The 8,141-nt window shown below is 42.1% G+C and overlaps 1 long non-coding RNA gene across 2 annotated transcripts; it reads right to left on the bottom strand.

Moving 5' to 3' along the window:
• Positions 1 to 312: 312 nt before the first annotated feature.
• Positions 313 to 6,393, bottom strand: LOC109522868 (uncharacterized). 2 transcript variants are annotated; one of them, XR_002169645.1, is made up of 6 exons: positions 6,267 to 6,393; positions 5,269 to 5,399; positions 4,572 to 4,700; positions 4,445 to 4,472; positions 833 to 871; positions 313 to 544 (listed from the first exon to the last, which is right to left on the bottom strand). It is a non-coding gene; the product is annotated as an uncharacterized LOC109522868 (long non-coding RNA). The 2 variants fall into 2 exon arrangements; XR_002169644.1 differs by lacking the exon at positions 313 to 544 and having other exon boundaries at positions 651 to 871.
• Positions 6,394 to 8,141: the final 1,748 nt, after the last annotated feature.

An 8,141-nucleotide genomic window follows, 5' to 3' on the forward strand; every position in this document is an offset into this window, starting at 1 on the left:
TTGCTCTGTTTTGATTCCCTGAAAAAGGCTGTTAAAGGAGCGTTTGTGTGACTTTTTTTTTTCACTGTAATTGATGGACAGTTATATTGTGTGAGCGATTATGTGCTCCAAGTGTGGATAACTGCTCCAAGTGAAAATTTTTTATATAAAATTGAAATTGTTGTTTCAATAAATATTTGCATTTTGCACAAAGAAAACCAGTCCGCTATTCCATGTTGATGAGAGCATTAAAATGGGGAAAAATAGGACAAAAAGAAATCAAAGGAAATTTAGAATAGATAAAAATGTGTGCTCAATTGTGATTAATTATGAGTTAACGGTGACATTTATACATTTAATCACAATTAAATATTTTAATCGTTTGCCGCCATTAATTTATGTACTTGTTGTTTGTCTAGTTCTCCCTTTAATAATTTTGCTGCTGTAAATGATCCGCAAGTTTTTCTTTTCCCAGTAACTCTGGGGCGGATGTCGAACCAACCAACGAACCCCAGAACCACCAGAGAGAGCAGCAGCACGGCAATGGAAATCCCAGGTGTAATTCCTGTCAGAAGAGCACAAGGTTGAACATTTTTTTGTGCAGTAAGCAACATGGTACAGTGAATCCCAGTTCATCATGGGGGATAGATGCATTTTTTTTGACAACAATAACAACAATTAAAAACATACATGATCTTTTTGTAAAACTCCAAACTATGCGTTTACAAAAACATGTTAGCTTTGTATGAGTGTTGCCAAGGTGCGGACACAAATGAGGTGAATGTGAAGGGGTCGGAGGGTGGGGGGTATTCAAGCAGTATGTGCTGATTGTGTACTTGCAGTGTACACTTACCATTAGACTGGAGAGCTTTTGAAATTTTACTGCAGTCAACTGTGAATGAAAAACACAACGACAGATGTAAGAAATCGAGATCGTCCTATTGTATTACATGCTGACAGAATATTTCTTTAAATTCTGGGCCTACTTTAAAAACGGTTTGTTCTGCTCACCAAGCGCCAGACGGTCACGCCAGAGTGTCTCGTGTATTTCTTGTTGTGTATTCCTGTTTTCGGGGAACTGCGCTGTTTGTTATTACAACCAGTCTACCCCATTCTACATACAGGCACTTTGTTGTATTGAGTGGTGTTCACACGGAACACATTTGCATCGATGCTGCACTGATGTATTTTGTTGCGATATATCTTACACTGGTGTAAATTTTGTGGAGCGTTCACACGTATAAAGATGCTTACTAAAGAGAAGCGTGTTAACCCCGGTGCAGCCCCACTTGCGTTCACACGGCAGTTTCTGCGGCCGTGCAATACGATAATAATACGGAAATAAAACATGCGCATGTGTAAAGTGTACTGTATTTTCCGCACTAAAAGGCGCACTGGATTATGCGGCGCACCTTCAATGAATGGCCTATATTTTAATTTTTTTCATATATTGGACGCACTGGACTATAAGGCGCAATGTACAATGCATCCACTAGATGGAGATATGGGTACGTCTTTGTCTGTCTCCGTGCCTTCTGTTCCTCTGTTAGACTCGAGAGGCGTTCATGACCGCCTCCAAAAAAGTAAACCAACAACTACTTGAATGAAACTACGAAAATTTAAAATACAGTAATGCATCAAAACATAAAATCACAAAATTAATTCGATAGCCCCCCGACAGAATTTATTTTGGCACTTCCTTGAGCGTAGCTGCAACAGAACGATCAGATGTCAGTAAATTTGGTCTTAGCTTTACTGTTTGGTGCCTACTATCATCTTTGTTACTCATTATTGCTTTATTGTTGTATATATATGTTAGTTGCTCCATGTACAGCACTTTGTATGCAGCAATGGCTGTTTGAAAGTGCTCGATAAATACAGTTGAGTTGAGTTAAATTGGAGGAGACTGGACTGTCTCAGAAGTGTTTATTTATTCCTTTGTTGTGTACTGTATTCACAAACGAGTAAATCACCAAATAAATTCTGTAGTGGGGCTATAGAATTTATTTCGTGATTTCCTCGCTTGATTTTCTGTTTTGATGCATTATTTTCAATTTTCGTAGTTTCATTGAAGGAATAGTTAATTTACGTTTTTCCGAGGCGGTCATGAACGCCTCTCGAGTCGAACGGAAGAAGAGAAGGCATGGAGACCGGAAAAAGAGAAGGCACAGAGACGGACAAAGACGTATCTTTATTTGTTGAGACTGTGAAAACCATTAATAATGTTGGGGAGGATAATCAGGCTGGATCAGTTTGGGGTATACAGTGAAACTCCTCTACAACGAAATCATGTTTGCGGCAAGAAATTTTTCACAACAGGGGGTTTTTCACTGTGGCAAATTTGATCTCAGATGTAAGCACACCCACACACCCACCCACACACACCCACACACACACACACACACACACACACGCGCACACAAACGTATGTGTACACGCACACACAAACGTACGTGTACTCTATTTTTATTCCAATAGTGCATAAGTATGAGCGAGCACACACTTATTTGACACTTCATATTGTCAGTGTAGAAAGAAAAAAAGGTAAAGAAATTGCAAAATTTACGACCAGCGTTCACTTTCACTTACATCAATTTCTTGGATAATGTCTTTTATTTTGCTGGCTCCGTCTTTCATTTTGATTACTTTTACCCTCTCTTCCAGCATCAGAGCTCTTCTTGTCTTAGCTGCTTGACATCCAAAGGTCCGTTTTGTAGCCCGGTGCCGCGGCACACCGGTTGAAAAACACTGGTCTAGCAGACACCGTAAAAGGATGAGAGAAAGGAAAGAAGTGCAAAATACCCAGGATGCAAGTTATGCAATACCCGTATGAAATCAACTCTTCTCACGCGTAGTGAGTCTACCCCTGTAGCGTTCACACATCCCATTTTATATTGGTGCCATTTTATATTGGTGCTGCATTTACTCCGGAGTAAATTTTTAAACCACCTCCCGAGCAGGGTTAAATTTGCTCCGGTTTAAGCTATTTTCAGGGGCTACACCGGTATAACTTTGTACGTGTCAACGCTCTACGGGGGGCAGCCCCGGTGCTACATCGGAGTAAAAGTTGCCGTGTGAACACCCCTTTTATTTCCAGGGAGCTAGGATGAATTCGCTAACACGCATTAAAAAAATAAAAAATAAATAAATCATCAATATAAATAGATATAAGGAGGGGGGACATTTAGTACATTGTGTAGATGTTTACCGATACTAGTGGTTGTGAAAAAACATGTACTTTTCTTCCAATATTTGTAATGTCAGTTACGATCCATCCATTATTTGAACCGCTTAAAAGGATTCCGGACGTGCTGGAAGATAGCTGGGATAGGTCCCTGCTGTCTTAGGGCAGGAGGTAGGGTCCACCCTGGCCTGGTTGCCAGCCTATCGCAGGGCCTCGCACACCTTGACGAGCAATTTATATTACAACAAGCTCCGGCACACTTGCGACCCGAGTAGAGATAAGTGGTATGGAAAACGGATGAATAGCTCATGAAGCTAATTTTTGCTACTCACTGTGAAAGTGCATCGGAGGTGCTGCTTTTTTGATATGTTAGCATCTCCTCAGGATCACGAGAGACAATAAGTGAACTTCGTTTATGAACAAACCACAGCTACTGTATCGCCATAGCTGATGCCAGAACATAATATAGCGTTAAGTTACTGTATAAAAATCGCACACACTTCCCTTTTGCTTGCGAGCTCTCTCGTCTTTTTCCCGTTCCCACCCAGTGATGCGTTCAACAACTCGGAAATGAGAGCACTTACGGTTGGCAGCGTGACACCGAGGTTCATCACAACCGCTCAACAGCAACACACATGCAACATACACTCGTATAACTCATACTATGGCATCCGTTTGATGGTTTCTTATTTCTGTGAAGGTCGACCGCTCATTTGAGAGTTTGACAGTTAAAAAAAAAAGTATAATTACATCATTAATATTGTTTGTGTCAGTATTCACTTTTTTTTTTTCCCTTTGCTGTTGCTGCTGCTTGCAAATGTGTGTCAGCAGCTCGGACACGATGCTAACGCTCAAGCAAAAAAAAAAAAAAAGGTTTCTTTTTTTCCATGTGGCCCAAATGGCCAGGCAATCGTGGCTCTGGCTCAGGCCTCTTGTCCAAAGTTGCCGTGACACATAAATGATGTGTATTGTGCACTTGCGAGCCCCAACTGAAACCACATCTTAATTGTGACTACTGCAAGAGTCCTTTGGGGTTTTTTTGAGTCAATTCATTTTGAGAATTGAGATTATTTCCAATCATAAAATCATACTCTTGTGTTAACATTTAGGGGAGTCCTCACACGCTTTTTGATTTGCTTTGTTCAGTCGACCGCAATCTACAGGTGATCACTCCACAGTGTTGCACATTTGTTCAATCTATGTTGTCAGCGCGTGTTTTTTTTTTTTTGTTGTTTTTAAACAGAAATGGAGGAGTTGAACAATCATGATAATGAGACTTACCATTGCAGTCGACAGTTTGTTCATGATCCTGAGCAGAAAGACCAACAGAAATATGTCACTTAGCTTAGCATGTCATTCGGAAAAATGTGAACACCGTGTTGCTGGTGCATTTATGACATTTTCTGACCTCTCTGTGGCAGTTTCGTTTGCGACTGATTTTCTCCAAACACGTGCTGAGCTGAAGATAGGTGTCGTTCCATCCATGGATTACAATGTCAGGTACGGACATTTGTTTGTGGTTAGCCAGCACAAAGTTCTAAAAAGAACAGATGCACGATCATTTGGAAGCTGCCTGAGTGCTTTCTCTACTTGGATGGCTGGCTATAGCCTACCAACTGCTAGTATGTGAGCATTTCACCAAAGTAAGACCTGACTACAGAGTGTGATGCATTATTATTCATCTGCCTCAGATCTTTCTGTACTCAGATTGCTGTATTTTCACATTTTATTGATTCTCACTAGAAATAGTAGTGGACTACAGAGCATGATGTGATGTAAAAATCTGATCAAGCTTCCAAAGCACTTTCTCTACTCAGGTTGCTACCTAGCTATGTGTGCTCCTGGTACCTGCTAGCATGTCATCCTTTGATCATTTATCATAATGGCACCCAACTGAGATGGAGAGATGTAACATCCTTATTGAGGTGCCGTGGCTGCCTTTCTGTACTCCGATTGTGTTATGTTAGCACACGGACTGATAGGATGGTAGCATTTGATCAACTCTCATTTGAAATGGTACCTATAGACCTGGATCCCATCCCCTAGTTTGACAGTATTAGCACAGTGAAAGAAAAAGTAACTAGCAAGATAACACCAATACCCACCGTCCCATTGATCCACTGATAAGGAGCGCAAAGCGGGTTTTCATCCTCGATGATTTGGAAGTAGCACCTTTTGGCATCAAACGTGACTTTGCAGAAGGGACCAATGGAGTGGCCAATGCACACAAAAACAACTAGCAGACAAGAGAAAACAAAAACAGACAAAATACTGTAACATAGTCTCTCTCACACAGACTAAAGACTCATGCTATCTATTTCTTAAACACACCAAAAAAATGTCCATGTTTGCCACAAAAAAAAAAACAAAAAAAAAACGGAGGTGAAATGTGGCTAAAAAATCCTAGGGGGGAAAAAGGAAAAATTCAAAACATGATTAAAAAAAACAATTGGTGAGGAAAGGGGGGCGAGGAATCTCTGAATCTCTGGGTGTTGAACTAAATCAGTGGTTCTCAATTATTTTCTGTCATGCCACCCCTAGGAAGAGGAAACCCCCCTCCGTGAAAAGATTTAAAGTGCATCTGAAATTCAAAAATTACATTAAATTCTTAATTTAACTAAAAATATTTTTTGACTGACCATGTCAAACCATACGATACTGAAAAATAAAATTACATAAAATCAATGATTAATAATGCATTCAAACTAATCACCAACATTATCTCAAAAAAAAAAAAACATTAACCAGCAAAACAAAAATATATAAATTGATTTGTGCTTTTTTTTTTTTAAAATAAAAGATGATGTCTGGATTAATGGCTACAATGAGCACGTTTTGCAATGCACAGGTTTTCGAAGCGAGGTTTGAAGCTAGACACAGCAACTCTCGGCTCCTGCTCAATGTGTAGCCGGGATCTGTATTTCAGTTTATTGAAGTAGCAGTCACAAAGCGGCATGATTGTTGGCAATATTCGGCACGTTTTCGCTGGAAAATAATCTCGAGCAGCTTATCAGCGTGATTGGGGTGTAATGTCTTTAAGTGGCGCATTAATTTATTTAGCTTCATGCTGTACAACCAACACTTTTAGACACAGTTAGCTCACCGATCTTTCCTCGTCTGCCACCAACTTGTCACAGTGAAGCCAAGTGTTACATACGCCTCATCTTATTTCCTCCCTTAGAATGCTCCCTGCGCAAACTCTGCCAATGAGAGCGCCACTGCCCCCTAACGTAGTGGAGGTGCAACTGCAAGTTATTTTCGGACAGTAAAAAAAGAAAAAAAGCATGTTCCCCGAGGTCAAACGCGCCCCCCTTGACGGAGCCTCAAGGGCCGTTATCAACTTTTTTTGCCCCACGAACCGATTTCCCTCTGGGGGGGCGCGCCCCACTATTTGAGAAACACTGAACTAAATATACATGGGTCAATTGTAATTTGAAGTTGTAAGTTCAGCATCACAAGATGGCAGACATGTCTTCATGTCTTCGTTACGCTTACGCTCAACTCAATTCAAATGTATTTATAGAGCACTTTAAAACAGCCATCACTGTATGCAAAGTGCTGTACATGGAACAACTATCATATTCCAGGGGTCCCCAACCGCCGGGCCGCGGACCAGTACCGGTCCACGGTTCATTTGTTGCCGGGCCGCACAGAAAGAATAAATAACTTACATTCCTTCAGTTTTATTCATCTGAAATCTGAAAGATGTTTTGTTTTGAAAAGTTACCGGATTCTCTGTTTTATCAGTCTACAGTATGTCACTCTTGACGTAGGTGAATGCGTGCTTCTCGGTCACGTGATAGGTCACCGCATAAAAAAAACAAACGTCTGAAACGTTTTTTCGGGAAGGGGAAAAGGCCCAGCCAGGAGACAGAGGAAGAGCCTATGACTTTCAAGTAAGAGAAGGCTACAATTAATAGACAGTATCAGGAGTCCCATTTCAAATACAAAGCCTTTGGTGGCAACGAAGAGTCTCATCACGCCTTCCCGGGGTGGCCTCCTGCCACTCTGGACCCACTGTCGCACAGAGTTGAGCGCAAAAGGCAAGGCTAGATCTAGCGGGGTGAGAACAGGAGCATTCATGAGGGCTCTTTTTAGGCTGGAGAACGCCTCCTGACAATCCGGCATCTACAAGAAGAGTTGGTTGTCTTTAAGGGGGCGGAACAAGGGCGCCCCAATGCAAGAAAATCCCTTCACGAACCGCCTGTAGTACCAGGCCAGCCCCAAAAAACTTTTCAACTGCTTCTGGTCTCTTGGAACTGGCCAATCTTTGATGTTGCGGACCTTTTCCTCCAGCGTGCTGATGCCCTCACCGTTCACTCTGTGGCCCAGGAACTCCACCTCTCGCCGCATAAAGTCACACTTTTCTGGGTGCAGTTTCAGCCCCGCCACTGCAATTCTCCCCAGCACCAGCCTCAGAGACTCCATTGCAGCCTGAAAAGACCCACCATGGATGAGGACATCATCCAAATACACCAGGCACCTTTGCCTCGGAATGTTTGAGAGCAGTGTCCATCAAACGTTCAAATGTTCCGGGTGCATTGCATAGTCCAAAACTCATGACCTTAATCTCAACACAACTCAACTGTATTTATAGAGCACTTTCAAACAGCCATCGCTGCAAACAAAGTGCTGTACATGGAGCAACTAACATATACAACAATAAAGCAACAAATCAGTAACAAAGACGGCAGAAAGCATTGAACAGCAGCAACTGCCAGTGTCCTCGGGTGGATAGAATGCTGTCTTCGGTCTGTGTTCTCCGCTGCAGGGTCTGCAGTGTTCATGGTCACCCCCGGAGTACCCTGTCGATACGCCGTCATCAGCCCTACATGTCGACCACTCGGCAGGGTGAGCACCCCAGCTCCCAAGTCCACCACACATTTTGCAGCTTTTAAAAAGTCCCGTCCTAGAATGCAGCGATCACTCACGTCGGCTACCCAAGCTGAGTGGGTTGTCGACGAATGCCCAGGACAAA

Source organism: Hippocampus comes, unplaced genomic scaffold (genome assembly GCF_001891065.2).
Source record: "Hippocampus comes isolate QL1 unplaced genomic scaffold, H_comes_QL1_v1.1 scaffold1186, whole genome shotgun sequence".
NCBI lineage: Eukaryota > Metazoa > Chordata > Actinopteri > Syngnathiformes > Syngnathidae > Hippocampus > Hippocampus comes.